This window comes from Nilaparvata lugens, chromosome 4, assembly GCF_014356525.2.
Source record: "Nilaparvata lugens isolate BPH chromosome 4, ASM1435652v1, whole genome shotgun sequence".
Classification (NCBI taxonomy): Eukaryota; Metazoa; Arthropoda; class Insecta; order Hemiptera; family Delphacidae; genus Nilaparvata; species Nilaparvata lugens.
In genome coordinates, this window is record NC_052507.1 from 4,448,955 (window position 1) to 4,465,621 (window position 16,667).

The 16,667-nt window shown below is 36.6% G+C and overlaps 1 protein-coding gene across 1 annotated transcript in view; it reads right to left on the reverse strand.

The window, feature by feature from the left end:
* Positions 1 to 6,643, reverse strand: part of LOC111055389 (Kv channel-interacting protein 2-like) — a 434,616-nt gene extending 427,973 nt beyond the window's left edge. Inside the window, exon 1 of the mRNA XM_039425548.1 lies at positions 6,520 to 6,643. The gene's annotated coding sequence lies outside the window, so the exon portion shown is untranslated. The remainder of the gene's footprint in view (positions 1 to 6,519) is intronic.
* Positions 6,644 to 16,667: the final 10,024 nt, after the last annotated feature.

The window sequence follows — 16,667 nt, forward strand, 5'->3', positions numbered from 1 at the left end:
TAGTTGACTTTTTAGTATGGTTTAGTTGTAGAAGAACGAATCTCCGCTATTTGGCTGTTTTATATACGCTACTATGCTTGGCTACTGTATTGTAATCGAAGGTTAAAGTTTGAATGAAGTTCAGCTCAAATGGTTAGATTGTACGAGTGGATAAGATACAAATGTTGTAGTTATTGAACATTCCTGCATTATATGGCAAATTACCCACAATATTGATAAATATTTCCACAACATTGCAGATAAAATATTTGTTCTACATTATTGTTGAAAATAATCAATCATATTTCTTTTAATATATTTTTCAATAATTGAGTAATGAACTTCCATGATTGAATTTTAATATTCCAGTGATCATCATCCATTATGGACTAGGCTTGTGAAGCCTGTTCCGGTGTCCACCGCTTCCTCGGTCTTCCGACGTCCCTTCTCCCATCCAACTGCAGCTTCCAAGCTTGTAGTGTAAGACGAGTTGGTGGCATACGACGCAGCCACCAAATTGTGTTCGCTTCAATCTGTATTGTTTTATGATTTCTGTTAGTGGTTGCACATTGCACTCACTTCGAGTTGTTTCATTCCTTATGTGGTCTCGTCTTGAGTATCCTTGAATGCTGAGCAGAAACCTATATCTCTGATGCCTGAATTCGTGAGTCATCATTCTTGGATTTTGCCCATACCTCACTACCGTATGTCATTAAAGGGATAGCCATTGTCCTATAGAACTTAATCTCAGTCTCTTTTCTGGCCTTACTCTTTAATGTTCGGTGGATGACTCCAAAAATTGAGTTACACTTTGCTATTTTCTGAGGTATATCACATTCTCTGTCATAGGATACATCACAGCCGAGATATTTTAAGTTGCTCACCTGTTCCATTATCATATCATTTAGAACTATTTCGGAACGCAAGGGCCACTTGCCCCGAAATGCCATTACTTTCGATTTCTGAGCTGATAATCATGTACCTACAGCTTGAAGCTCATCTGTAACTTATCCTCACTTTCCTGAACTATCACTGTATCGTCAGAAAAAATGAGAGACTTTTATTTAATATTCATATTGAATGAAAAAGACTAAGAAATTGTCAAAAAACCACAGATTTATTGATACTTAGAAAGACCGGTTTCGGTTATTAACTTAAGTTTATCAGAGATTGACAATGGTGTAATAACCGAAACCAGCCTTTCTAAGTAGTATCAATAAATCTGTGGTTTTTTGACAATTTCTTAGTCTTTTTCATTCAATAAACATAAGAGAGTTGTGAAAGACTCCCTGCCCAATTTTAAAACCTGAGTCTACTCTTTGTCGCCAATTGCTCATCAGCTCGTCAATATAATATAAATAGCGTGGGTGAAAGTGGGTATCCTTGTGTAACACCTTTGTTTATGATCAACTCTTTCTCAGGTTCATCTTTCATTCCAGTGATTGACTATATTATTTATTAATTGAAGACAATCGATCTGACAACGATGAGAATCTGGAAAAGGATAGCGCTACCGGCTTTCTCGAGTGGTAGACAAGGATATAAACACAAATATTGAAATTCTGTCATTATAACGTGAACATCACTATGGTAGGCTATTAATAGAGAGGTTCACGTTATAATGGCAGTGAAGAAAAATAGCAGAGCAACGTTGCCAATCCTCTGTCTCGCCAATGCCTTCTATGGACGGTAGCTGATATAGGTTTATTGATGTAATATTGACTGTTCATTCTCGTTTAAAATAAGAAATGATATCTTATTAAGCAAGAAATTATATTTTTCAATTATTTCATAAAGTATTTCCATAATATTAAGATGAAATATTTTGTTGATTGATTGATAATTCTACATTATTAAAAGACGATCTCGCAACAGAGCAAAGCGAGAAAGTGATGGCCCTACCGGAATGCCCTGATGAAATTTGATATTCCTGTGATGAACCATATTATTTCTAAATTGATGGCAATCGATCTTGCAACGATGAGAATCTAGAAAAGGATAGCGCTACCGGCTTTGTCGAATGTTAGACAAGGATATAAACACCAATGTTCAAATACTGCCATTATAACGTGGACATCACTATGGTAGGCTTTAGAGAGGTCCACGTTATAATAACAGTGAAGAAAAAAAGTAGAGCAACGTTGCCAATCCTCTGTCTTGTCAATGCCTTCTATAGACGGTAGCTGATACAGTTTTATTGATGTGATATCAACTTTCCATTCTCGTTTAAAATAATCATTTATATTTCACCAAGCAATGAATTATCATTTCCCAATTATTTCATAATAGATTTCTATAAATAGGATGAAATATTTTGTCAATTAATTAACTCTAAACAACAATCTATACTCCATAATCTATAGTCTAACTCTAACTATTATAGTCTCTATAATCTAACTCTATAGTCAATTAGTTAACTCTACATTGTTAAAAGACGATCTGGCAACAGAGCAAAGCGAGAAAGTGATAGCACTACCGGCTTTGTCGAATGATAGACAAGGATAACAACACCAATGTTAGTCAAATACTGCCATTATAACGTGGACTTCACTATAGTTTATGGATTTTCCTCGAACTCCCTGAATTGAACTCTTACTTTTGTCCCTTCACCAAACTCAGCAGAAGCTGAGAATAGCGATCACACATAAATTTCAGCATAGATGCCCGAGAATTCAATTAGAAACGAATGCCTCAAACTTCGCAGACGTGCTTTGACTTCTAACTCGAGATTCTCAGCCTAATGAATATTGTGGGGATCTATTCTCCCAAATCCTTGTACCACTATAGCCATAGGTGCTATCTATTTCTACATCATGAACCTCTCTATACTCTCTGATTCTAGGTTTTGTTTTCCAGGTTTGCTCATTGTTTCTGTTCTTGTGGGTTTTTTCCGGAATTGTTCCTGTTCTCCTGATAGATTTTTTCCTCTTTCCTGTCATTTGTTCACTGATCCTGTGAGCTTTTCTTTGCTTCCTAAGTCCTTGTACTATTTTCGAATGTAAGTGTGTACTAGCATAGAGAAACAATAGCGTAACTAGATATCCCATGGTATAGGGCGTTTATGTCGCAACTTTTACTGTTATCTCAAGCCGATTACTGTCGATTATTGTAGATTCTTACTGTTTTGTTGGGGTGAGATTGTATGAACGGCACAATATGAGAGACTATCAGCGTCACATGGCTTTATGAGAAAGAACTACGTGGACTATCTGCTTGAGTTAACACTAAAAGTTGCGGCATAAACGCCCTATACCATGGGATATCAACTTATGCTATTGTTTCTCTATGATTGAATTTAGTTCTATTTTTCCATGGAGGTATGAAAGGAATTTGTTATCGTTTTGGCCGGGTGAGATTGTATGAACGGCACAATATGAGAGACTGCCAGCGTCATATAGCTTTATGAGAAAGAACTACGTGGACTATCGGCTTGAGATAACACAAAAAGTTACGACATAAACATCCTCTACCATGGGATATCTTCTTATGCTATTTTTTCTCTATGGTACTAGGTTGAAATCTAGGTTGTTATCTCCAAATCCAGGTTTTCTCATTGTTCCTGTTCCTGTGAGTTTTTTCTGAAAATGTTCCTGTCTTAATCTCCAAATACAAGTTTTTCCATTGTTTCCAGACATGTAGATTTTTCTGGAATTGTTCCAGATAGACCTCTGTCCTGTCATTTGTTCATTAATCCTGAAAGATTTTGTTTTGTATCCTCAACTGTTATTTGTTCCCAGGGGTTTCCCTTTGTACTTTGATCTATTCAGTTGTAATTCTTTGAAATTTGTGAAATAATTTTGGAATCAAGACTTGGAATTATAAAATTTTGAACAAGATGGTGAAATTTGATGTTGAACGGTGTACTGAACTCTTCGATTCTAGGTTTGTTGATTGTTCCTCTCCCAGTGAGGATTTCCTGAAATTTTTCTTGATAGATTTTCTCCTTTTTCCTGTCATATGTTGATTAATCCTGTTAGTTTTTGTTTTGTATCCTCATTTGTTCTTTTTTCCCGAGGGGAGTTTCTCTGCTTTCCAAACTATTCAGTTGGGATTCTTCAGAATAAGCGATGTTATCAGTTTGTGTAATAATTTTTGAACTTGAAAAATTTAAAACAAGATGAAGAAATGCTTTATAATATTCTTACATTCACTAAAATTATTATTCAATTATATCGCCGTCGTCGTCTTGTTACAGGGGTAGGCATCAATACCTGATCCGCCTTCAAACATTCTCCCACCTTTTTCTTGGTCTGCCAATACTTCCCCTCCCTTCTGGCCTGTGAGCAATGACAGCTATGAGAACTCTTCCGTTTTCCATTCTCTTGAAATGTTCTCTCCACTGTTGTCGATTCTCGTCAACTCGTTGAGGTATAGAGATCACATTGAGCTCTCTACGGCTCTCTATTTATATTAAATTATATGAATGATCTTATTCTTTTTTCTCTCCCCTTTTCACCACTTTCTTTCATCCTCTTCAACTCTCCACCCACTCTTTTAATCTTTTCTCCTCCTCTTCCTCAGCTTCCCCCATCTCTTTCCCTCTTATTATTCAATTTCAAGAATGTCTATCTTAAACACTTAATTTTCTTGCTTATTTTCCATCTTCCAGTTTCATGATTAGAAAAAAAATTATCCTACACATTAGGGGCCAAGCAACATAAATCGTTTTTTAGACGGCAGGGCAGGGAGCTCTCCGTTTGGCTGATTATCAGCTGATCTCGAACGTCTTCCCAATCAGCCTATCGGTGAGCTCCCTGCTCAGCCGACTCGTCTGGAAACGCCTTGAAAAAACTCTTCGTCTGACTCTTAGACCAGTTATAGAGTGGACACGGCCCATTGTATACTCATACTGAAAGTCGATAAAGCCAACATCTACTGCCATATCACCAAATCGTGACGTCATCATCGTATAGAAAACTTTTCTGTATAGTTTGTTTACATTGTTTTCCATAGCAGATTTTGTCTATTTCAGCAGGAGCGCAGCGGGAGTTAACCATTTTCAAAAATAATAATTTACTTTCGTCTGAAATAGAAACAATCTGAAAGTTTTCTATCCGATGTTGAGGTAATTATAGGGTGATATGGCAGTAGATGTTGGCTTCGGAGGCTAGACTTCCCAGCGTGTCTATCCTAAAAATGGTATAAGGTCTGACTTGACTCTTGTTTCTGTTTGAGAATTCATCTGTGAACTCCATTCTCCCTTATCTCAATCTCTATAGGATAAGGTCAAAATCGAAGAATTGTTCATAACATACATTCTCATCAGTAATCTATCGAATGTGTCATCTTTTATTTTTTATGTATAATTTTTTTCTAATTGTTAATGAACTGTTATCAAAAGGATTATTTTTTTGTAGATACTCCGTTATGCGGTCAAGCTTTAAAGCTTTGCATATGTGTGATTTAATCAGAAGGAATCATTAATCTATCAAGAATGATATTTGTAATAAATTAATTTAATTGAGTTATCAATTCCGATCATCCGATCATTCATGGAGTAGAATGTATGAACAAAAATAGTCTCTCCATGTATCTTTCTAGAGATCAGAGTCATCCTATAACGTTCTAAACTCGTGAATCACATCGTACTGAGGAGTCAAGTTTTTATGATGAAGTCTATCCTATGTAACCATAGAGAAACAATAGCGTAAGTAGATATCCCACGTTATAGAGCGTTTATGACGCAACTTTTACTGTTATCTCAAGCCGACTACTGTCGATTTTTACTGTTTTGACTGGGTAAGAGTGTATGAACGGCACAATATGAGAGACTATCAGCGTCATAGAGCTTCACGGAAGAGAACTACGTGGACTAACAGCTTAAGATAACAGTAAAAGTTGCGATATGAATGCCCTATACCATGGGATATCTACTTATGCTATTGTTTCTCTATGAGTAACCCATCAAATCATAATCTCATCTTAATCAACATGAAAATTAACAATTCATCATGAAACGTGTAGCTTCTCCATATATATCTTCTTGAGAATCACATTCATCCTACAACATTCATAATTGTATATCATATCTTACTGGGGACTTGAATCTTCCTGATGAAGTCTATTCTATAGAACCAATTAAATCATTATCTCATTTTGAAAATAAAAGAAATAATTAACAAACTATCGAGGAACATGCACACTGCATAAAGAGGAGTGTCTAGTTTACTATTTAGTTGTTTCCAACAAGTGAAGGACTCGGATTTGTACTAAATACTTTGAATAAGAGAGAGTAACTGCTTGCTAGATCAAAAGATTTGAAAATGGGGAAAATTAGAATTCATGGCTACTGGTTGAAGATTTGAAAGGTGGGCTAACAGAGGTATTTCTAAACTTTTGAGGAAAATCATTCAGGTTGCCATGCTCTATGGATGAAGACAATAATATTCAACTACGGAGGTGAGGGCATAATGCATCATAACAAAAACAAGTTTTTGAGAGGAGTAAGGGTGAAGTGCTTCCCACATGTGAGATATAAGATTGAAAGAGGATGGATAGTCATTACAAACAAGGATAGAGAGTTTCTCTGCAGACAATTACCTTTCAGTAAATTGTATTATATTGGTTTTGACACTTTAAAATGATTTTTGGGGACTGATTTATTTTTTCGTCTCCAAACGCGAGTTCGCGCGATCTGCCGCGTCCGATGCGACTCACGTCCGTTCCGCTCGAACGCTGATAAGCGACTGAACTCAGTCTCGCTTCAAAACACTGGTCCAGCCGTGAAATTTCCCTGCGCCACCGCAAATTTCCCTGCAGTACTTTGAGTTTCCCTCCCGTACAACATTAGGGTAGTTGGATAGTGGCTCAATTACTTATGAGAGTGCAGTGAATGGGCATACACAAGTTCGCCTTTCATTCCATAAACAGTTGTATGTGTGTCTGAGTTGTGCAAGAGACCGTCTGTTGCATATTCATGAATTATGAGAGACGAAAATGATGTTTGAGTTGAAGCAGCATATAAAGTTTACGTTTTGCTGCTTAGTGTATCAGAAGGGAATTTTAGAATAATGAATACTATCTGAGAGGAGAGTGATGCAGTCAGACAGCACTATTCCAAGACATCGAGGAAATTAGACAATTCTCTTATTATTTTTACTTTTCTTGCCCTATTACCATAGGTAAGGAAAGTATTGCTTTCCGAAAAAAATTAAGGTACCACAATTTCTAAATATTTTTACGTTTCAAGGTCCCCTCAGTCCAAAAAAGTGGTTTTTGGGTATTGGTCTGTGTGTGTGTGTGTGTGTGTGTGTATGTGTGTGTGTGTGTGTGTGAGAGAGAGAGAGAGAGTGTGTGTATGAGTGTATGTGCGTCTGTGTACACGATATCTCATCTCCCAATCAATGGAATGACTTGAAATTTGGAACTAAAGGTCCGTCCCCTATAAGGATCCGATACGAACAATTTCGACCAAATGAAATTCAAGATGGCGGCTAAAATGGCGGAAATGTTGTCAAAAACAGGGTTTTTTGCGATTTTCTCAATAGCGGCTCCAATGATTTTGATCAAATTCATACCTAGAGAGGTCGTCGATAAGCTCTATCAACTGATACAAGTCCCATATCTGTAAAAATTCCAGGAGCTCCACCTCATCTTGGCAAAGTTTGATTTTAGGTTCCCAATAATCAGGCTTCAGATTTGAACAGAAAATTTTAAGTGGAAAAGATTCAACCTGAAAATCTCTACAAGTAATGTTCAGCAACATTTCCACCTCAATTTGAAAATAAGTTTGAAATTCGAGAGAATGTGATTATTTAATTACAAACTGTTGGCAACTGTTGATTCTATTGAATCATCCACTATGAAATGACAGCAGACCTCGTGTGTCTCCAGCATTATTGTCCTGTCACCAGCTGGCTCGAATCTTTGAATAGTAGACTTGAGATGCGCGGAAACACTAGCGTCAGGTGATCAATTTTCATAACGGCAAGGAAAGTAGTGTGATTGCGTCATACCAGATTTTTAGATAAGCATCTCAGATGTAGGGTTGAATGGTACCAGCATGTGAATAGAATGAAGGAAGACAGGCTACCAGAATTAGTATACTCAACTACGAGCCAGTAGACAAGAAAGACCAAGAAAAAGATGGGCAGATATGAGGTTTGGAACAGGCAGAGATGCCTAAAACCTGAAAGCTAGAGGAAGAAGGAGATTTTCAGATAAGCATTGAAATAAAGTTGATGAGAAAATTGAAACAAACATGGATCTCCTGTAATAAGATTCAAAGTTTTGTAGTTTGATGAGCAAGAATCTTTTGTAAATTTTTCAAGTATGGTTTGTTCAATCGTTATCGTTTGTTTAATCGATGAAACATTGAAATTTGTAAACTGTACTTTCTCGTACAGTTATCACCATATTGTATTTTCACCCTCAGGCTCGCTTCGCTCGCCATATCCGTCTAGCCAGGGGGCTCCGCCCCCTGGACCCCCGACCGGATCGTTCAAAAATGAGATCAGCGGGCTCGCTTCCCTCGCCTACATTCTTCATTTGAACATGCTTCATTCCAAAGTCAAAGTACTGAGAAAACGCAGAAAAGCTGAGGAAAACGTTGAAAAAACGCTGATTTTGGGCGTATCTTTGATGAAATATTATTGAAGTCACTTCATCACCAATTTTTTAGACCCTAGCTAAATCTCTCTACCAAATTTGGAAATTGTCTGTCCATTACTCGATGAAATAACTGAGAAAACGCAAAAAACCGCTTGGGTGTATCTTTGGCGTTATTTCAAATTCCCTCTAACACAACATTATCACACCCCAGCTGAGCTTGTGTAGTAAATTTGAACATTTTCTGTTCATTTGTTCTTGATAAAGCTGAGAAAAATAAAAAGAAACGCTGGAAAAACACAGATTTTGGGCGTATCTTTGACGTTATTGCAAATTCCTTCTGAAACAACATTATAACACCCCAGCTGAGCTTCTGTACTAAATTTGAACATTTTCTGTTCATTTGTTCTCGATGAAGCTGAGAAAACGCTGGAAAAACGCAGATTTTGGGCGTATCTTTGGATTTTTTTTCTAAATCTGTTCTTAGTGCGTCTCTAAAGGGCCAACTGAACATACATAAGAAATTTGAACGTTTCTGGTCCGGTAGATTTTCAGATCTGCGAGTGAGTGAGTCAGTCAGTGAGTGAGTGCCATTTCACTTTTATATAGATGAAGTAGACACCATATCCTCCAATTTTCTCAGTACAGTATTTTTGTTTTATCAGCTCCCTGTTCTGTTGACCCAAACAAAAACTTCAGGGAAGGTCATAGTTCTTCTGCTTGAAATCAGGGTATAACATGGAATCATCAACAGTGAAATTTAACTAAAAATCAGCAAAGACAATGATTATATTTGGGAGTGCTTCAAATGTCATCCACGCTTTTTCCAATTTAGAATATGAGTCACATTAGCAATAGAATTTTGAAGAAATTCAGGAATTTTTCCGCAACATATAGTTACAGATGGAAGCTTTGTCTGTGATATCAGCATTGGAGTCTGGTTTTTCGGAGAAAGACTTTTCCAGATTAGCGAAACAAGCACAGGGTTACTACACTATGTAAAATCACTTTTATTTAGTAATGAATGTTCCAACATCATTGTCTCAACATAATCCTATTTGAATATGAATCGGATATTCTAGTCAAGATAAAAAATTATTCCCGTTCCCCTTTGAATATTTTTTCATGAATACTCATTAAGCTCATTAGAGTTCACAAGTAGCATGCAAATGTCGAATAACCAGCTCACAAGAGATCTCTGAAGAGAGAACCGTTGTAACAAAACAACTTGTGGTAGGAATTCATATGAATAGCCCTCCTAAAAATACACTTCAATGCTACTCCGGTAGGGTGGATTTTTATTGGAGTTCACAATTGTATGAACATGAATTAATATGCTACACAGTTTGAGAGGAAGAAGAAATGGGTTGCTTTAGGCAAGATATTTGATGAACAGACAGAGATATAGTGTGAGAGGTTGTGGGAGAGAGAATTTAGTAGAGATAGCGAAGGATTGTATGAGAGGAAGTCAGAGTAAACAATGAAGAAAGAGACAGAAAAAAGAGAACAAGAGAGAGAATGAATAAACGAGAAAGAGAGAGTGAGTGAGAGAGCGAGTGGGACAGATTGAAGGAATGTGAAGAGTTATTTTAAAAGAGTAGATAATTAGATGAGATTCTTTTCAATTATGAAAGAGGGGTCAGAGAGCGAGGGAGTGATTGAGGGAGGCATTGAGGGAGAGCGAGTGAGAGACATTTTGGGAGAAATAGAGACTGATTGTATGATGGAGAGAAAGAGTGTAAGTAACTTGGAAGAGAGGAAAAGACAAAAAAAGGAACGAGTGAGAGACTAGGAGAAGCAATGTTATTTGCTTCTCAATGGACTTGGACATATTGTAACTCTCCTTCGATGTAGGTGATACTTTTCTCAGTTAATAGATTCACCCTTAAGCATAAGATTTCTTCTTTGCTCTGCAACATCTTCTCATAACTGATTAATTGATTGATACAATAAGTACATAATCGAAATGATAGGGAGAGGAAAAATAAAGTAACCTCGTGCTATTTCTCTCCCAAATTAAGATAACACAATAGAGAAACAATAGCGTAAGTAGATATCCCATGGTGTGGGGCGTTTATGTCGCAACTTTTACTCTTATCTCAAGCCGATTACTTTCGATTATTGTCGATTTTTACTGTTTTGACCGGGTAAGAGTGTATAAACGGCACAATATGAGAGACTATCAGCGTCACACAGCTTCACGGGAAAGAAATACGTGGACTATCGGCTTGAGATAACAGTAAAAGTTGCGACAAAAACGCCTCATACCATGGGATATCTACTCAAGCTATTGTTTCTCTATGATAACACATAGTCCGAAATAGGTTAAGTCTTGTAGTTGTTCACTTTACAAAATTTTCAGTTCTCAATTATTCTCACAATGTAGATTTTTTAATTCATATGTTCCGAACCCAAAAATAGGGAAAACATATTCAAACATATTTGATCCATGAACATCGAATTCTTCCCAATCCGGAATCTAACCTCCGGAAGTACAGGAGACCACGATTAAAGCTTGTTTATCTTTTATTTTATTGGAATAGTGAAGAGTTTCCACTCAAAACATAGTTTTATATACTTTCTAAATGAAACTAATGCTCACCATTCGAGCAATCAAGACAGTTCAAAATAAATCTAACTGTAAAAAACCATGATTTGGAGCAGGTAACCTGCAAGGCTGTTGCTGGAGACTGGAGACACTCTTGTCAGAACCAAAAATGAAAAAAACCGGAATCAGCCAAGCTCGCTTCAAGCATTGACGACCAGTCAAGCATTCGATTATAATTAAATGGAGCTAGAGTGAGGTTCACTTTGAACTGTCAGAACTTCTTATGAGGAATATCAATACTTTCCATTCAACCTATATACTGACAGCTACAGTGAATCTATAGTGAGAGAACAGAGTATGCTTCAATTCAAAGTGACAGTAATCCTTATGGATGAGATCGATGTTTCCAATTCAAATAATTCTGACAGGTTTGAGTGAATCTATAATGAGAAAACAAGTGTAAGCTTCATTTTAATGTGTCAGCATTTCTCATGAATAGCATCAATGCTTCTAATCCAATTCAATTCTGACAGTTGGAAGTGATCTGTAGTGTGAAAGGAAAGAGTAAGTTTCACTTTGAAGTGTCAGTTTTCCTTATGAATAACATCGATGCTTCTCATTTATCCAATGGTGACAGTTTAAATTGGATCTCAGTGTACCACCAACACCTTTCCACCAAGTTTGGGATAGAAATTATCGTCTTGAAAGGAATGACTGAAACTTAGTTGAACCAGCTACTGAGATTATGAATCTACGGTTTTTTATACATTCCACTCCTGTATTTCGGTTCACTTAATCAGGATAATTAAAGCAATAATCATATATTTTCACTTAACTTGCCCTATTACCATAGGTAAGAAAAGTATTGCTTTCCGAAAAAAATTAAGGTACCCCAGTTTCTAAATTTCTATACGTTTCAAGGTCCCCTGAGTCCAAAAAAGTGATCTTTGGGCGTTGGTCTGTATGTGTGTGTATGTGTGTGTATGAGTGTATGTGTGTCTGTGTACACGATATCTCATCTCCCAATTAACGGAATGTATTGAAATTTGGAACTTGAGGTCCTTACACTATAAGGATCCGACACGAACATTCTCGATCAAATGCAATTCAAGATGGCGGCTAAAATGGCGTCAAAAACAAGGTTTTTCGCGATTTTCTCAAAAACGGCTCCAACGATATTTATAAACAAATTCATACCTAGAAAAGTCATTCAATAGCTTTATCAACTGTCACAAATCCCATATCTGTAAAACTTTCAGGAGAACTGCACCATCTATGCAAAGTTTGATTTTGGATTCTCAATTATCAGGCTTCAGATAAAATTTTAGACAAAACAATCTAAGTGGAAAAGATTGAGCTTCAAAATCTCAACAATTAATGTTCAGTAACATTTTCACCTGAAATTGAAAATAAGCTCAAAATTCGAGAATGTAAGATTATTCAATTGCAAACTGTTGGCAACTGTTGATTCTATTAAATCATTCACTATGAAGAGATAGCAGACTTTGTGTGTCTGCAGCGTTATTGTCCTGTCACCAGCTGGCTCAGATCTTAGAAAAGTAGACTTTTGATGCGCGGGAACACTATCGTCAGTTGATCAATTTTCATAACGGCAAGGAAAGTAGTGTGAGTGCACCCACTACCTCCGTAAACAAAGCCGTAGTGCGTTCGTGTGACGTCAGCACAGGTAGGGTTCCTAAACCAATAGAAACTCTAGCTGATATAGATCAGCTGAAATCAACGAATTTTTATTGGTGTAGGAGTCCTACCTGTGCTGACGTCACACGAATGCACTATGGCTTTGTTAACGGAGGTACCTAGTGGTGCACCACACCAGATTTTTATAGTTGATTAATAACGCAATAATTATAAAAAATCTACCATATAGTAGGGTATGGCATCTTGTGTGGGTATGGCTTATTTTTGAAGTTGAAATATTCATCCAAAAATGATACTGTAGAATAGGATGTATATTTCAAGTAGTCCGTTATAAATAGATGAATAATATCATAATAGCTAAATCCAATAAGTCCAGAAACTGACTCAACATAGGAAAATGAGAGCTCCTCAGAATAATTCTATAAGAATAAAATGAGAGATTACAGATTTTTCATCAATCAACCATACTCATACATCTCAGTTCTCTATCAAATACTTAACACTGAGGGTCGGTTCCCGAGCCCGGGATTTAGCCAAGTTCTAGACCTTAAACAGCTGGAGTCAGAGAATTGGCTTTCCCAAATGGGGCGTTGTCGTAGTGATAGTCACAGTCACGGTTAAATTAAATTTCAAGATCTAGAATATTGAACAGAGAATAAAATAGAGGGAAAATAGTGTAGTGTTCCAGCTATTTTGAACTATTTAGGAATGTTTCATTTTCTCAAGGAAAAACGTTTCCAATTATAGAAGTGGGAGAATATGTATTGTCATAAAAACTGCGACTACGCCCCGTTTTGGAAAGCCAATTTTCTGACTCCAGCTGCTCGGAAACCGGCACTTACTGTCCTAAATTTTGCAATTGTAACAATAATTGTCCTCAATTGTCACGGTCAATTAGAGAATCAACGGCCAAAGACTGAGAGGATTCTGGTATTTCAGCGACTTGTGTGTGTTTCTCACACTACAATATCCAAGTTGGAAGTTGAGAAGAATAAAGGAAAATATCGCATTTGTATTGAACATTATCTGAAATTTCATAACGGTACTTTTAGACAATATTCTCACTCATTTTCAAATGCAATAAACATCATGCAAATTGAATTGCCTTCTTGATTATGTTATCAAAGATTCACAAGTGGATCACTATTTGTTTTTCTGTAACACTAACTTATTAACTTCTTATCGATTTGATTATTCTATTGCTGTTAAGTGATTCCATGATAATTTTATGTCCTCATTTTCAGGATTATTCAGATTCTCCAGGTTCCCATCGTATAAGGATTTATCAATGCAATAATGCACAATACGGGAGGCTACATTATTATCACAGATCTGTTCAGAAAGTCTCTCTGATATAAATAAATATTAATCTTCAAGACAAGAATCTTGAGTGTGGAAAGTGTATTCAAAAATGAATTTACAAAATGGACAGAGAAAATACAGAACCAATGCCAAATGATGAACAAGTCAGTGGAGTATTATTCTCTTTAGAGAAAATCATACAGTGATTTGTTTCAATTATTTCATTTTCATATCTAATTCAAATCTCCAAATAAAAGATAGCTATAGCTCTTAAAATTTTAGCTATAGTCAATCATGCACGTAGCACGTTGGACAAGAGATTTTAATTACATGTTAGCATTTATTAACATGTTACATGTTTACATGTTAACATGTCTTAAGAATAGTAGGAAATCAACCATTTCAGCTGGGAAAAAGTTTACACTCTACACTGTGATAATTTTGATAGATCCTAGTATCAAAAAGGGCATATGATTGAAATTGAACTATAACTGAATGGAGTGATTTGATTTCAATTTTTCTCCTAGTTCTTCTTGTTCTTTTAGTTCCAGATAGAATAAAATATTGTTGAAAGTTAGAAGCAACATCGCAGCAATAAGTTCTCCAATCTCCAACACTCAACATGACTTACCATCAACAGTTATACTCAACAGTTACCATCCGTCTTAGTTCGTAGCGATGACGCTAGATAGCGCTCATAACACTGGAGTGGAGTTCTTCTTCTTCTTCTTCTTTTTCTTCTTCTTCATGACTTTGACATTGTGACATTGTCACAAATTTCTCCACATCTTTGTTTCACAGCCTTCTCTGCACGAAATATTCTCAAAATTCATCTGCTTTCTGTCATATATTCACCTAAAAACTGTCAGCATTGATTGAATGAAAAGCATCAATGTTATAACATCATGACTGCTGTCAGTTTGAGATTCATTTGAAACTGACAAAGCCAGAAAAGTATTAATGTTATAACAACAGAATTTGAGAATTCTGAAGGTTTAAAGTGAACCCTCCAGCGCGCAGCATCTTTCCTCGACTTTTGCTGTGCATGCAATTTGACAAGCTGTTTCAAGCTCCAAGAGTTCATAGCAGATAAGATTGTCAGCTATTCTTACTTGAAACAGTCAGCAATCGTTGGATGAGAAGAAATAGCGTTGCCTTTTAGAAATGCTGAAATTTTGAAAGTGAAACAGGTTGTCGTTGTTTCTAGCCCAGGGCGGGTGTTTATTATACGGTGATAAAAGTTTGCAGTGAATTTCCGCTGTCACTAAAGTGAGGTCCACGTTGTAAAGGCTGTATTTGTTTAGAATCGGTGCTGCTATCCTTGTCTATCATTCGACAAAGGAGATAGCGCTATCCTTTTCCAGCCTCTTAACGTTGCTGGATCGTTTTCAACAATGTAGAGAAATCATTAATTAACAAAATATTCATTCTCAATCATGAAAAATTCATTATCAATAATTATTGAAAAATGAATATACTTGACGAATCTATATAAAGCGAAATGGCACTCACTCACTCGCAGAACTGAAAATCTACCGGACCAAAAACGTTCAAATTTAGTAGGTATGTTCAGTTGGCCCTAAGAACGGATTTGGAAAAATTTCCAAAGATACGCCAAAAATCTCTTTCAGCGTTGTTTGCTTTTTCTCAGATTTATTGAGAACAAATGAACAGTAATTGTTCAAATTTAGTACAGAAGCTCAGCTAGGGTGTAATAATGTTGTGTTTGAAGGAATTTGCAATAACGTCAAAGATACGCCCAAAATTAGCGTTTTTTTGCTCTTTCTATGCTTCATCGAGAACAAATGAACAGAAAATGTTCAAATTCAGTACAGAAGCTGAGCTAAGGTGTAATAATGTTGTGTTAGAAGGAATTTGAAATTGCGCCAAGGATTACTACCTCCGTAAACAAAGCCGTAGTGCATTCGTGTGACGTCAGCACAGGTAGGGCTCCTAAACCAATAGAAACCCTGTTGATCTCAGCTGATCTATATCAGCTAGTGTTTTTATTGGTGTAGGACCCCCAACAGGTTAATACCTGTGCTGACGTCACACGAATGCACTACGGCTTTGTTTACGGAGGTAGTGCAAGGATACGCCCAAAATTAGCGGCATTTTTGCGTTTTCTCATTTCTTTCATCAAGTAATGGACAGAAAACGTTCAAATTTTGTACAGAGGTCTTAGCTAGGGTCTAAAAATTTTGTGATGAGGAGACTGATATTTCATCAAAGATACGCCCAAAATCAGCGTTTTTCCAAAATTTTTCTCAACTTTTCTGCGTTTTTTCAGTACTTTGACTTTCTCATGGGAAGGAGCATGCTCAAATTAAAAATGCAGGCAAGCGAAGCGAGCCCGCTGATCTCATTTTCGGACAATCCAGTCGGGGGTCCAGGGGGCGGAGCCTCCTGAAGCGAGCCTGACGGCTAATTAAATATAATTGATTATACCCAGCTTGAATGAACATAATATATCACATTATATATAGAGGTATCAGCTATCTTCTATAGGAGGCAGTGGCAAGGCAGAGAATCGACAACGCTGTTATCCTATCTTCCTTTACTGTCATTATAACGTGCAATATACAATAGCATCTCATCTCAACTGCAGAAGCATTTACAACCAGATGTTTCT